This window comes from Nyctibius grandis, chromosome 5, assembly GCF_013368605.1.
Source record: "Nyctibius grandis isolate bNycGra1 chromosome 5, bNycGra1.pri, whole genome shotgun sequence".
In the NCBI taxonomy this organism is placed as follows: Eukaryota; Metazoa; Chordata; class Aves; order Nyctibiiformes; family Nyctibiidae; genus Nyctibius; species Nyctibius grandis.
The window spans coordinates 87109328-87122460 of record NC_090662.1 but is presented as its reverse complement, the minus strand read 5'-3'; positions in this window follow the sequence as shown (position 1 = coordinate 87122460).

Sequence of the window (13133 nt, the reverse complement as noted above, 5' to 3'; positions counted from 1 at the left end):
CTTAAACTTGCCTACTAAAAAGATTTTTTTGTTTGGATAGTCCAGGCAGACTCATAAAAGCCACCAGTGCTTTATATTCTAGATCCAACTCTGCAACAATAAAGCTCCTTAAAATTACATATATATGGAACTAAACTAAATGCCACAATTTAAAGAAACCTGTCAAAACCCCACACTGTATTCTTAAACTGCCACTTTAATCATCCTCTGTAAGGTTAGTGTCTGTGCACTCGCTGAATTAAAGAAGGTCTTACATTTCACGGCTAGAATTCCAGTAAAAGTGGAGCATGATACACAAATATTTTCCTCTCCATTGAAGACCTTATGCATAACCTCAAAATTAATAATTTCTGGAAAGAGGTATTTTTTGAATAAAGATAGCACAAATAAGTGCTTAAACTAGGCTAGTAGGATATATAATAGACAGCCACTAATCCTTTTAGCTAATCCATCTGTTTTATTGTTCTCACCTGAAAAGAGGTCTTTTTTCTTCACTTCTCATGGAAGGTTTAATGTTGGATTTGCACATTCTACGGAAGATTAACCATGTGTTTGACATAACAAATATGTGTAATCCTGCTGATGTGATAACCACTGTGTATGAGGTTTCAGACCTTGTGGCAGAGAATCACCTGCAACAGCTTCAGAGTGAGTCTGCAGGCAGGTTTAGGTCTAGAAATACTCTGTTTTTAAAATGGTTTGTTTTTAGAAACAACGTACAGAGTACTTACTGGAACAAAATGAAGTAAATAATGAACCTAATCAATTAAGATGAGAATGGATTATAAGAGTTTCCCAGCTAAAATGACAATCGTAAAAAGTAGAAGAATCATTGAGTCCTGGATTATGAAAGAACGTATATATTTTTTGTCTCAATTTTGACTTAAATTCTCAATCAAGATTACCTTATAAATATATATATATATAAGCACACATGTACGTACTTTAGCTTATAAGAGCAGGCTATAAATTATACCTTTTGAAGGTGAATTCTGCAACTACCTAAAGACTTTGTAGAAAACCCTGTAAACTAGAAAATGCAGCAATGATGAGTAATCACTGTTATTTCCGTATGGTTTTAATTCTTATGTTTCAATTGAATTTATTTTTTAAAGTTCCCTACATTTTCACTCCTACATTTCCTACTTTTCTTTTTTTTTTTTCTTTTTTCTTGATAATCCATAGTTTGAACATCTCTTGAAAAGGTACACAAAGGTTAGTGAGAGATTTTGATCTCCGGGCATCGCTGCAAGGGGAGATTTGCAATGTTTTGCACAGCGCTAGCAGTCGATGCTTGGACAACTAGTGGAAACTTGCCAAGGAGCACCTTTACTCTTTCCACCCCCTATGAATCATGATGACAAGCGACTGGGTGTGTTTATGGGTCATCTGAATTTCTGGTGCTTCCTGTGTGACATAGGTAGTCTCTACCCTCCCTTTTTTATGAGGCCTACACTTTGTACATCCTCTGTTTTTTTAAGTTTTCTGCCTGGCATGCTGTAATGTTCCTGTATTCAGTGCTGCTTTAAACTAGCCAAATCCTGTAGCAGTGCAAGCAATACAGTGGTGATGGTGAAGAGCTTGGTGATGGCAGCTGCTTGGGTACTTACTCAGCATCCCAGGCAGGCCTGGGAGTTGCATTTGCGCTCTTCATCTCCTCAGCCACATGAAGAGCACTCTACCTGAGCTGCCCGTTTTCAAGGTGATAGCTTTGTAGAGGTGGTTGCAGTGCTTTCCAGCAGTAGGTGCCTATGGAATTTCTTACAGATACTCCTTCAGACAGGAAATCTGAATGTGACATGTAACAGCTCCTGAGTGTCCTCAATTTGCTTTTTGACTTATCAACATAATTTGTGATTTTCAGTTAATAAGACCTTGACTCCAGCAGTTCAACGCATGTCCCATTCAGCCTTATCCTGGTTGGGAGGATTATGGTAACCTCTGGCAGAGGAGCAAGTGGAGGCTGGGAGTGATGACTTCTGTAGCTGTCCCAATGCCAAGTGCAATGCAATGGATTGAAGCTAACTTGAGAACATCTGTGAGCTGCACTTGACAAAATGACAGCTCTGCAGGTATCTGCTTGGAAGCATAGCTAAAACTATGTTGTTCCACTGAGGGAGTCCTAAATGAGACGTATTAGATATATTGTCATATGATATTATTTAATTTAATAAGATAGGCTAAAGAAGAAAAGACCACTCATTTTTACAGCTACATGAAACAAAAGGTAAGACAGATTTAACAAGATTTCCCCTAGCTGTATGCTTTTTCTTCTGAATTGTTTAAAAAAATAAAAAGGAATGGACTTTGCGCAGAGATGTAACACAGAATCTCTTTTTCTCTTTCCCTTTCATTTCCCACTTCCTGATAAAGCTGATGGACTTTGCAGATAGCAGGGCATTCTACAGGCAAGGAGACTGCAGCACAAATGACTTCATGTAAACGTAAAATATTAGAAAAGCCTGGTCTTTCTGTAACTTCCTTTCATGCTGTAGCCAGAGAAGGTGGCAGAGAACAAGTGTCTCTCCAAGTTTTGTCACCTTGAGAAAATCTGGAGACTTTCCCTTCTTGCAGATCTGATGTTCATTTTTCCCCATTCCTACTCTCCATGTTCCCCTGTTTACTATGTCCTGCCTTATCGCTGCTCACTTAGGCTTTCAATGTGAATGAGTCTTTGACCGACCTTCCTCGTACCTTTTGCTGTGGCATATAGCTCTGTCAGGTCTGAAGTGGTTTTATGGATTTTATTTGTTTACATAGCTCCAATATGAAGATTACTCTGTGAAAGTTGTCAGAGTCCTGAGTAAATGCAGGATTCCAGCTCCTCCTTCAGGACTCTTTATATTTGATATATTTCGGAAGAAAAAGTGGCTTTTTTTTCTGGTAGGCTATCTGGGAGAATCTTACTTTTTCATAGTTAATATTAGAGTACCTGTCATTTTTGACCAGTCAGGTGGCTTACTGACACGACTATGGTTTCTGGTGTATGTAGTAAACTCAGTCTGAAACTCCTACCCTGTCTATCACATTGTTATTACAGGCATAAATTTAAACAATATATATCTGTTTCAAATAAGTTGCATAGTTATGCTCTTGTCTTGCTGTTCTGCAGCATCTGGGATCGATCAAATTATTATACAGCTGGTTAGATGTAAAATACATTTGTGTACTCAGTGCGTGTATTTTCCATTTCTGTGAATTGCTGTTTTATTGTCTCTTGGTTTCAAATAAGCAAAATTTTAATACTCTATATTTGAATTGCATGGACAGCTTAGTTTGGTAACTTATATCATCCTAATGAAATTTCTATTACGGTGAGAATTAGGTGACATTTTATAATGTGAATGTATCATTAATTTGAGTCATTATGAGAAGCAATAGATAGTGTAACTCCTCATAAGTATAAATAGATATGCAAAAAAAATTAACATTATTTTGTTTATCTGTTATTGGAAAGAAATTCTATTTATGCTTAGAAGTATAGCATCGCTAGTTATAATGTTATGGTTCAACTATGACTTGTTTTGATTTTTTTTTCAAATTGGAGGGAGGAATTAAACTCAGAAGCTGAACCGGATGGTGATCAGGCCAACAGGGTCATGTACTCCTTCACTGTGCCTGCCCTCCCTCAGACTGAAAGCAATACATCAATACTAGTAATGCCAGCTTCCATGACCTCAGTATTCAATGATGTTTTCCTTACAGTCTTAGCATTTTTTCAATTCCATGATTTTTTGAAGACCTTCTCATAATTTTGGAATAGCCGAGGTTAGCAACGTGGATTTTCACTGGGGTAGTGACTATAGAAAGTATGTGAAGTCCAAGTTGTTTTGAGAACATAGGAAAGGCTTTCTTGCTTTCTGCTCTTTAAAATGTTTTACGCACTGATAGTCTTTCTTGGAACAATTCAGATGTTTCAGTCAAGGGACAAAAAAAAGTCCTCTCTCACTGACAGCTGTACCAAAAATTCTACTTGTCCTTGTATTCATGAAAAAATTCTAGTTGTCTCACTGCTGGTGGAAGAGTTAAGGAGTCTTTCACTGATTTTGAACTTCATGAAACAAGGCCCTGCCTTGTTTGTGTCATGAACCATCAGGTTAATAACATTGTTTCATAGCGCTGAGGTAATGAAGCTTGTGTAGCTTCACGGTAAGAGATGCATTGGTCATCAAGAAGAGTACGTAGTTTAGGAAAATCAGAGATGAGCTTGGGAGGCAGAATCTCAACTCCTAAAGGCAGTTTTCTGTGGGATCACATGGCATTTGTGCAGTGATGTGTTTGTTGACAAATGTGACATAAAGAAATTTAGGAGGAAAAAGAAACTGCATTTTCTTAAAGCGTTTTAGATCACTTTGTGGTCTAACCACATGCTCAAAAACTTCCTGAGCTGGAAACAGTCTCCAGATGACCTACAGGCTTTAAAACTTACCAAACCAAAAAGTCTTCTACCACAAAAGCATTCCAATGTTTGTGCTCGGGTAGAAAATAGTTTCTCATCATATGTTTTAATACTGAAAAATGTTCTGTTTCCTTGTCACCTTTTCTTCTGCTGCATAAAATATAAACTTGTTATAGTTTAACGTAGCTTTTGGCTTAAGGGATAACTTTGTATACACAGCAATAAATTGGGGTATACAGTAAAACTTTTTGTTAACTTGCCAAATTATCTCCAATGTCAGCCAGGCACAACTGTTTTTCTTGGCATCAATTTCAATAGCATTCAAACTGCATAATGCACATTTCTAACATCTCTTCTGTAGAAACAGCAATTTCACTGGAAAACTTTAATCCACTGGGAATCCAGGGAATAATTGACCACCATGTCCAACAGTAATTTCAATTTAACAATCTAATTTATCCATGATTTCAGTGGGGCTTTGAGCTAGAGGATTTATCATTGAGGCTAACGTGGGTAGAGATTTTTTCCTGATCTTTGATCTGCACGCCTTCTTTTACAAGCTCTTACACTGTAAGGGCATCAACACTTCCATCATGAAAGACTCCATTGTTCAGTTCCTTGGGATTTTGGGTTTCTTTGAAAATGCTGAATTGTACATGTTATGTTTCTCCTCTATACTGTTAAGTGTGTCTGCACTGTAGTCAGATGTAAAAGCACCTCATTTAGACTTACCTGGCTTTAAACCAAATACCTTGGGACTGATAATCTAGAGCTCTGCAGAGCCTACATTACCTGCTGAAGAAACTTGGATCTACGCTCCCAGGGCTACATTGTTATCGATACCGGAAGCAGCTGGTTTAAACCCAGTTTGTGAGTGTTCCCATGAACTATTCATGCCTTTCATTACAGGGTAATATACTCTTAACAAGTTAAATGTTTATTGAAATCCAAGCTAACATTTGGAGACTGATTCTTCCTCTAGTCCTCTCCGTCCTATCTTGATGGTTCAAAGGGACCTTAAATGGGGTGCGTGTTACATTTGTACGGACCTATGCAATACCGAAGCAGGAGTAAATGATCAAAGTTTAAGGCTTCTTAGCTTAATATTGTAAAAGTATTCCCTGATTATAAGTATACTTGCGCTGTTTGTGCAACCATCTGTAAACTTAAATAGGCACAAGTCTTCAAGAATTGTGGTCACAGCCACTAATGAACTGTAACCCTTCCCTCCCTTCTTTCCCAGTAAGCAGTTGATCTTGTCTCTGCTCATCTGAGAAAATAAACATAGGGCATCCCTCAGTCCAGGTCCCTCCAATCACAAGTTACGTTGTATAATGAGTGTGCTTTTCACCAACTGACCAGGATTCAGTTTGAAAGTGTGTTCATCTCTCTTCCAGTCAATAACCTTAGTCATTCTAAAGGACATATCTTCATATGCATTAAAGGTCTTTAGCTAAGTCAGTTTTATCTGTGGCTTCACGTCTGCTCCTAAAAGAAAACTTTTTTTGCAAAACCTGGAAGTTAAACTCAAAAAGTTCAACAGTATGGCTTCAGCTTTTCTGTGAAGATGAATATCAAAGGTCTAAAATAAAAAACATGGTAAGTTTCAAGGTCAAAAAGGAGCTAACTGTTTTTCAATTTCCTTCAACCTGTGAACTGTTAAAATTTAGGTTGATGGTGGAGGTAGATACCTGCAGAATTTAGACCAACTGACAGCATATTTTTTAATTACTTGTGACTATTTTGTATTCCTTAGAAACAGTCTTCAGACTGCCAGAGTTGAATATCATTGTGTTAGGCCTCAGACTGAGAGGTCTGGTTCTTGGGGTCCATTTTGATCTCCGCAGGAGTTGGCCCCTGCTTCTTGTTAGTTATATGGCCCTGTCTTTACTTTGTTTAAGCTTACAGTTCTGTAGAACTGGGAAACTTAGCTACCCGCTTCTAAGAGATGCTGTTAAGCATCATTATTAGAGAAATACTGGCATCTTTCAGAGTAAAAGGCTAAATACATTAAAAATTAAGTAAAAGTTATTTACCTAATAAAGGAAGTAAAACTGAACTCAAGGTTTGAAAAAATTTAGTGGTGGGACAAACTGTATCTGACGCATGTAGTTCTAACACTTGCAATTCTGCAAGATGAAGTGGTGCTGTAAGTAAAGGATTCTTAGAGTGCCTTTTTACATACTTACCAGCAAAACATCGTAAGATGCTTCCTGAAGTACCATTTGTTTAATTTTTGAAGCAACACATGTATTCAAAATATTGCCCTGACTGTGGGAAATCTATTAATCACATTTCTATAATATATTTCCAATTTCCTTGAGCTTTATATCAGTTTTGACCAGCTGTACTGCTATGCCACTAAAAGTAGGACTATAATAAGGTCTCAGGAAAGAGCATGCCTTTGGTACATGCTTATGCCTGTGGTATGAGGTCCTGCTTTCTGCTTCCAGCCTCCCTGAGTTTCAGATCTATTGCACATAACACCTCTGCGGTTCTGCTGACATCATTGCCTGAACTTTGATGTGTTTTTTTATACACTTTGTTATAGCTGAACACAATAGAGGTTTGTGTTGGTTTAGAATTAAGTGTACAATTAACTGTACTCTCCAACAAGATAAATGGTACTGATTAACTATTTCTTTCTGTGTAAAGATAAACCACTATAACCAATTCCTGATTCTTTGTGCTGTGTAATACATCAGCCTGAATACTGTGTTACACAAAATAGAACAAGAAATCATGTCCGATTTCCCACTTTCCTGTTTTTTTTTAATGAAAAATGCGGTAAGTGAATTAGAGGCTACATTTTAAAACTTGATCTTTTTGGGGTATTTTTCACTATGCAGATTCTATACTATTTGTGAATGAGTGGGACAAGTGTATTGACAACAACCCAGTTTGCCAGACTGGTCTTAGTAAGAATTTCTGTGCTAATTATTCTAACTCAGTGCTACAAGTTCACGCTTTCTACCCAGAAATCTATAGAATATTATGATCTGGTGCTTTCATCTCATCATAGAAAATCTTCTGTGAAGACGTATATCTTTCTACATAGTCATTGCTTGGAATGGCAGTATTGCTTCAAAATCCCTCATGTAGTCCAACACTTTGGGACTGCTGATATTACCTAATGAATTACCTAATGCAAACAAATAAGATCTTTGAAAAACTACTAATTCCATTCCAAACATTTTATCCTGGGAAACTACTGAGCCCTTGTGTCATTTTTTTCTATCTTTGACAAAGCAGTGGTTCAAGTTTAGTGCTTACTTCCTTTGTGAACTGATGAGCAGTACATTTGGGTTTATATTGCCTTGTGTAAATCAAATCAACATAAAACTAATGTGAAATCCCTGAACACTGTTCCATTCTCTCATTGTGATGCATTTACTGCACCTTGAATTTTTATAGTATGTGAAAAGTGAAGCAGATATGCAACATACAGTGAGTTTCAATATCACTTGAAGCACAGGCTATGGAGTGACTGATACAGAGCTTGCACTCCTTGATCTAAAAGCCTCAATAATGTGCCATGCACTGCTTTTTTTCATATGCCTGTCTCTTCGTCATACCATTCATGTTCATACCAAGGAATTTCCAATGAAAAAAAAGCATCATTTATCTTCTCTCCAATTTTTCTGCAATGTGACTGAATGAGATTTTTCTCTAAGTAATACATGTTGCTTAAAAAAATGCATATTTCTCTCTTCATGTTGCCATTGATTTCAAAAGAGATAAGGCCTTTTATTGAATCCACCACAGACTTGGGATTTCTGATATATAACACACACCCTTGAGTTAACTAAGGGTCAAATACACTCCTGTGCAGTGTGTTAGCACAAATCTTATCACTATAAAGGTAAGTGCCTCATAAATTTTGAAAACAGGAATTTTCTCTTTATGGGGATAAATTTTGCCTAACTCAAATTATACCTTGTAGTGAATGTAGATGTTTGGAAAGATATTTGAACTTTGATTATACTTAAGAAGTTGAGAACAATGCAGATATAGATATTGTAATCTAGTCTTCATTAATCGGTGATCACAATGCAAATTTATTAATGAAGATCAAAAGATATAGGTGTGCCTTACTAGACCAGACACTAGGTGTTCCTGAGTGCCTAGTGCAGATTTGCCATTGTTTTCTGCATAGCCAGGGTGAGTCACTTAAGCTTCGTAGGTACAAAAAATGTACAATAGTATGCATAAGAATATTTTCTTTGTGCCTAGCATGGCAGCAGATGTTAATTAGTTAATGCATCTGCAGCTTTATAAGGTATAAGTAATACACAAAAGCAGCTCCTATGGAGCTTTTTCCTAAAGGCATAGAAAGCCATGTCTACTTTGGATAAATTTCATTTTCTCCATGTCAGCGTTTTTAATCTTAAAGGGCTGGAATTCAAGCTGTATTTATGGATTATGACTGGTCACAATCTGGAAGACTTGCATATCCCTGACTATGCAAACCTAATTCTGATCCTATGTTTCTAGAGAAACTGCATGTGGAAGCAAGACTTAAAATTTGTTTTCCGTTAGTATTTAAGCTTGAGATTAAAATTTGCACTAATGAAATTCAGATGCACAATTTTACTTAGAAGCCAACATGCGAGGATCACCAAGCTGGCTGGAAAAAATATATAAAAATATCAGGCAAGTATTTACAGGAAATAATTAGACATTACTCACCTGGGTCTAACAGATAATTTAGAAGCAAAAAGTCACCTGGGTTTTTATTGTCATTGATTGATTGTTTTTTTGAGGCTGGATTTATTTACATTCAAGCTAATCTGGGATTATAGAGCCAGAGAATCATTAAGGTTGGAAAGGACCTCTTCAGATCATCTTGCCAAACCCCCTACTCAAGCAGGGTCACCTAGAGCAGGTTGCCCAGGATCATGCTCAGTCAGGTTTTCAGTATCTCCAAGGATGAAGACTCCACAGCCACTCTAGACAACATATTCCAGTATCTGATCACTACAGTAAAAAAGCGTTTTCTTGTATTAAGATGGAATTTCATGTGTTTGAGTTTGTGCCCATTGCTTCTTGTCCTGTCACTGGGCACTACTGAGAAGCAGTCTGGCTTAATCTTCTTCATTCCATGTACTGATGCCTGGGATTATTCCTCCCCAGGTGCAGGACTTGGCACTTCCCTGTGTTGAACTCCATGAGATTCCTGTTGGCCTATTTCTCCAGCCTGTACAGGTGCCTCTGAACAGCAACACAACCATCTTGTGTATCACTCATTCCTCTACTTTTCATATCATCTGAAAACTCACTGTGGGTGTCGTTTGTCCCATTGTCCAGGTCATTAAAGAAGAGGTTAAATGGCAAGGACACAGTATCGACTGCTGAGGTACACCACTAGTGATTGGTTTCCATCTGGACTTTCTGTGGCTGATGACACTCTTCTGGGCATAGCTGTTCAGTCAGTTTTCAATCCACCTTGCTGCCACTTACCTAACCTGTACTTCATCAGTTTGTCTATGGGTATGTTATGGGAGAGAGTGTCAAAGGCCTTACTAAAGTCAAAGTAAACACCATCCATTGCTCTCCTGTCATCCACCAAGCTAGTCACCTCATTGTGCTAGTCTGACAGGTTGGTCATGCATGATTTCAGCTTTGTAAATCCATGCTGACTGCTCCTGATGACATTTATGTCCTTCATGTATCTGAAAATGGTTTCCAGGATTTTTTGCTCCATCACCTTCACAGGGATGGAAATGAAACTGACCAGCTTGTAGTTCCTTGGATCCTCCTTCTTGCCCTTGTTGAAGATAGAGATGATATTTGATTTCTTCCATTCATCAGGAACCTCTTCCAATCACCATAAACTTTCAAAGATAATCAAGCAACAACATCAGCCAGCTCCCTCAGCTCTCATGGTTGCATCCCATCAGGTCCCACAGACCTGCATATGCCCAGTTTGTTTAAGTGTTTCCTAACCTCATCCTCCTCAACTGAGGGTAAGTCTTTCTTGCTCCAGAAATAAGTCCATTAAAATCAAGATAAAGCAGCATACAGCCATTAGTATTAAGCCCTGTGATTTAATCTAATGGGGCATTCTGAATTGTTTTTTCCATCAGAGCAATCCTAGAAGGTGCTGAGAATCCAAAATTCCCCTGGCAATTTAGATGATCTGAATTCTCAATACCATTTTGTAGGGTCAGCCCCTCCAGAATTGCTCATGAATTTCATATATAAACTTGAGAAATTAATCTTGTAGATATGACATACATTGTGTTTGTTATTTTAGGCCACTTTATACTTGATCTGATCTTCAAGGTCAGTGTTCTTGTCTCTTTTTTTATGATAAACTAATCTGTATCCTCCTTTGACCAGGACATCACATCTTGAAAGTACGTGTGACAGAGCTGCAGTTTACATTACATCTGTTTCAACAGCTGGTTCTGATAGCCAATGGGAAAGGAGCATAGTGTTGTTCCCTGCCTGGATTTATGACTGTGCCTTCATCATTTCTGTAATTCTTTATTGCGGCAACGTCCTGGGAAAGTTTTTATCTGACTAGGGTAGGTGATAACACAGTGGTCACATGAATGTGAAAAAATGGTAATGTTAACGTACAATTAGCAGGGTTTGCAAGCTGTTGTTTTCCCTCCGCACTGTGTTTGTGCTCTTTACCAAGAACCTTCACACGGAAGGATATTCTCACACTGTTCTAAAATTTCCATGCTAGGCGTTTAACAGAAAGAATTAGTGACAGTTATCCAGGCAATTTGCATATGTTTCTATATATTTATATTGCAGTTTTTGTTTGTGATCTTTTTGTGTCTTGCTTTGTTAATCTTCTCTCACTTTTCAGTAGGTCCATTATGACTGTCTGGAATTTTCCCATTGTGTGGTCCCCATGGACCAAAAAATATAGGCTAAAGTCTTGTTCAGTAAACAGAATTTCTGATGGGAAATGCAAAATTTTAGAAATGACAAAAATGACAAAAAGTCTGAAAATTTTCACATTTCATTGGGATTCATTGTTTAAATATAGTATTGTATGTAATATAATAATATTTAAAACAGTGGTGACGCAAAAGGAATCAAAATGACAAAGTTCAAACTACGTGCTTTCTTTAGAAAAGCAAAAGAGGGATACCAAACCATAAGAAACTGTAAGGTTTCATTTGAATATTTTTTCCTCTTGAAAATATATTAGAATTGGCAACTATTTTTATTTTAGTACTTTTTCCCTGGGAAACTGATCCTTTTTTATTATCACTATTATTTTATCAGTAACAGCATTTGCACAGGTTTTTGCATGTTTTTTTTGTGCTCTGACTTGTGAGCAAGAACAAATAGGGAAAATTCTCTATATTTACAGGGAGTTTCATCCTAACTCTGCAGTCTGTTCTTCCCCACTTCTCTACAAATTCTAGATATGTTAACAGAAGGTCACTTCTATGGGAGACTCTGCTGGGAAGAGCTGGCAATCTAAACAAAAAAAGAGAAAGAGGAGACGAAATGCTAATGTCACCATTATACTAATGGAGTTACGATAAACACACTGAAGTCACCGATTAACCCTGTGACCCAGTCCCTGGCTTTAGCAAAATAATACCATCTTTTAAGAAGGAGCTTTGCCACAGGTGGCAGTGAGTGAGAGGCAGTAAAAACTGAACAACTTGCTGTTTATTTCTTTATGATGGGTTACATCTTATACCTGTATAATACTGAAATACACTTATGACCATTATATTGAATAAAGCTGTTGTCCTAGCCATAATCTCTTTACCATTTAGGATAATTTTATTTCATTATTAAGACACCTATATGATCTAGTACTGCCCCCCTCCCAAATATTCCTGGTCCTGGTCTGACAAAAGTGATTAACGGAATGCTGGCCCCTACTTCACATTGTAAATAAGTTTACTCCTCTACTTTGGAAAGCTACCATTGTAGTGAAGCAATGAGAACTTCCATCTATTATTCGTAAACTGCAGGAGGCTAAATAATCTACTGCATTATAAACAGCACTTACACACACAGATATTCACACACACTGCAAAAGAATTCATGTTTTGTTTGGAGTAAAATGAAGTCCCAGGGGTAATTTCTGTACTGTGTGGGAAATAATGTCTCCTGCAGGAAATTTATAGCCATGATTGTTTAAAAGAAATGAAAAATATAGTGTTAAATGTTTTTAACAAAAGCATTCAATTGTTTCATATTTTTCAGCTGACTGCTACCACTGCCAATTTATAGAAGTTATAAATCCTGGACAAAGTTTTAGGTCACTTCATAGGAACTAGTTTGACTAAGTCCAATATATTGTTTTGGTCACATTATAAAATGATTTATTGAATTTAATTCAATAAATTTAATTCGGATTGATTGCTGGCCTACACTCAATATAACAGAGTTTATACTAAAGTTCAGAAAAAGGCATTTGGGAACAGCATTAGAAGATACTAGAAATTTCAGTTTATAAATGACAATAAGAGTTGTCAAAAAAATAATAGATTATTTGTCTCGAGAAGGGTCTTTTCCACCCTTATTTAGATGCAGCTGAGTGCTGTAGGTGTGACAATGAAACAGGCAAAGGCCTGTCACTATAAATCCTGAGGCACCCATTCAGTTCTTGTCCTGGGCTGATACTGCCAGTCTCCTCATATGACCCTGCTGTGGCTGGGCGGAAGGCTTGAAGGTGATCAGACATGATAATAGTTATATGGTCCCTTGTCTGCTGTTTCCTATAGAAACTACTATCAGCATGCTTAGC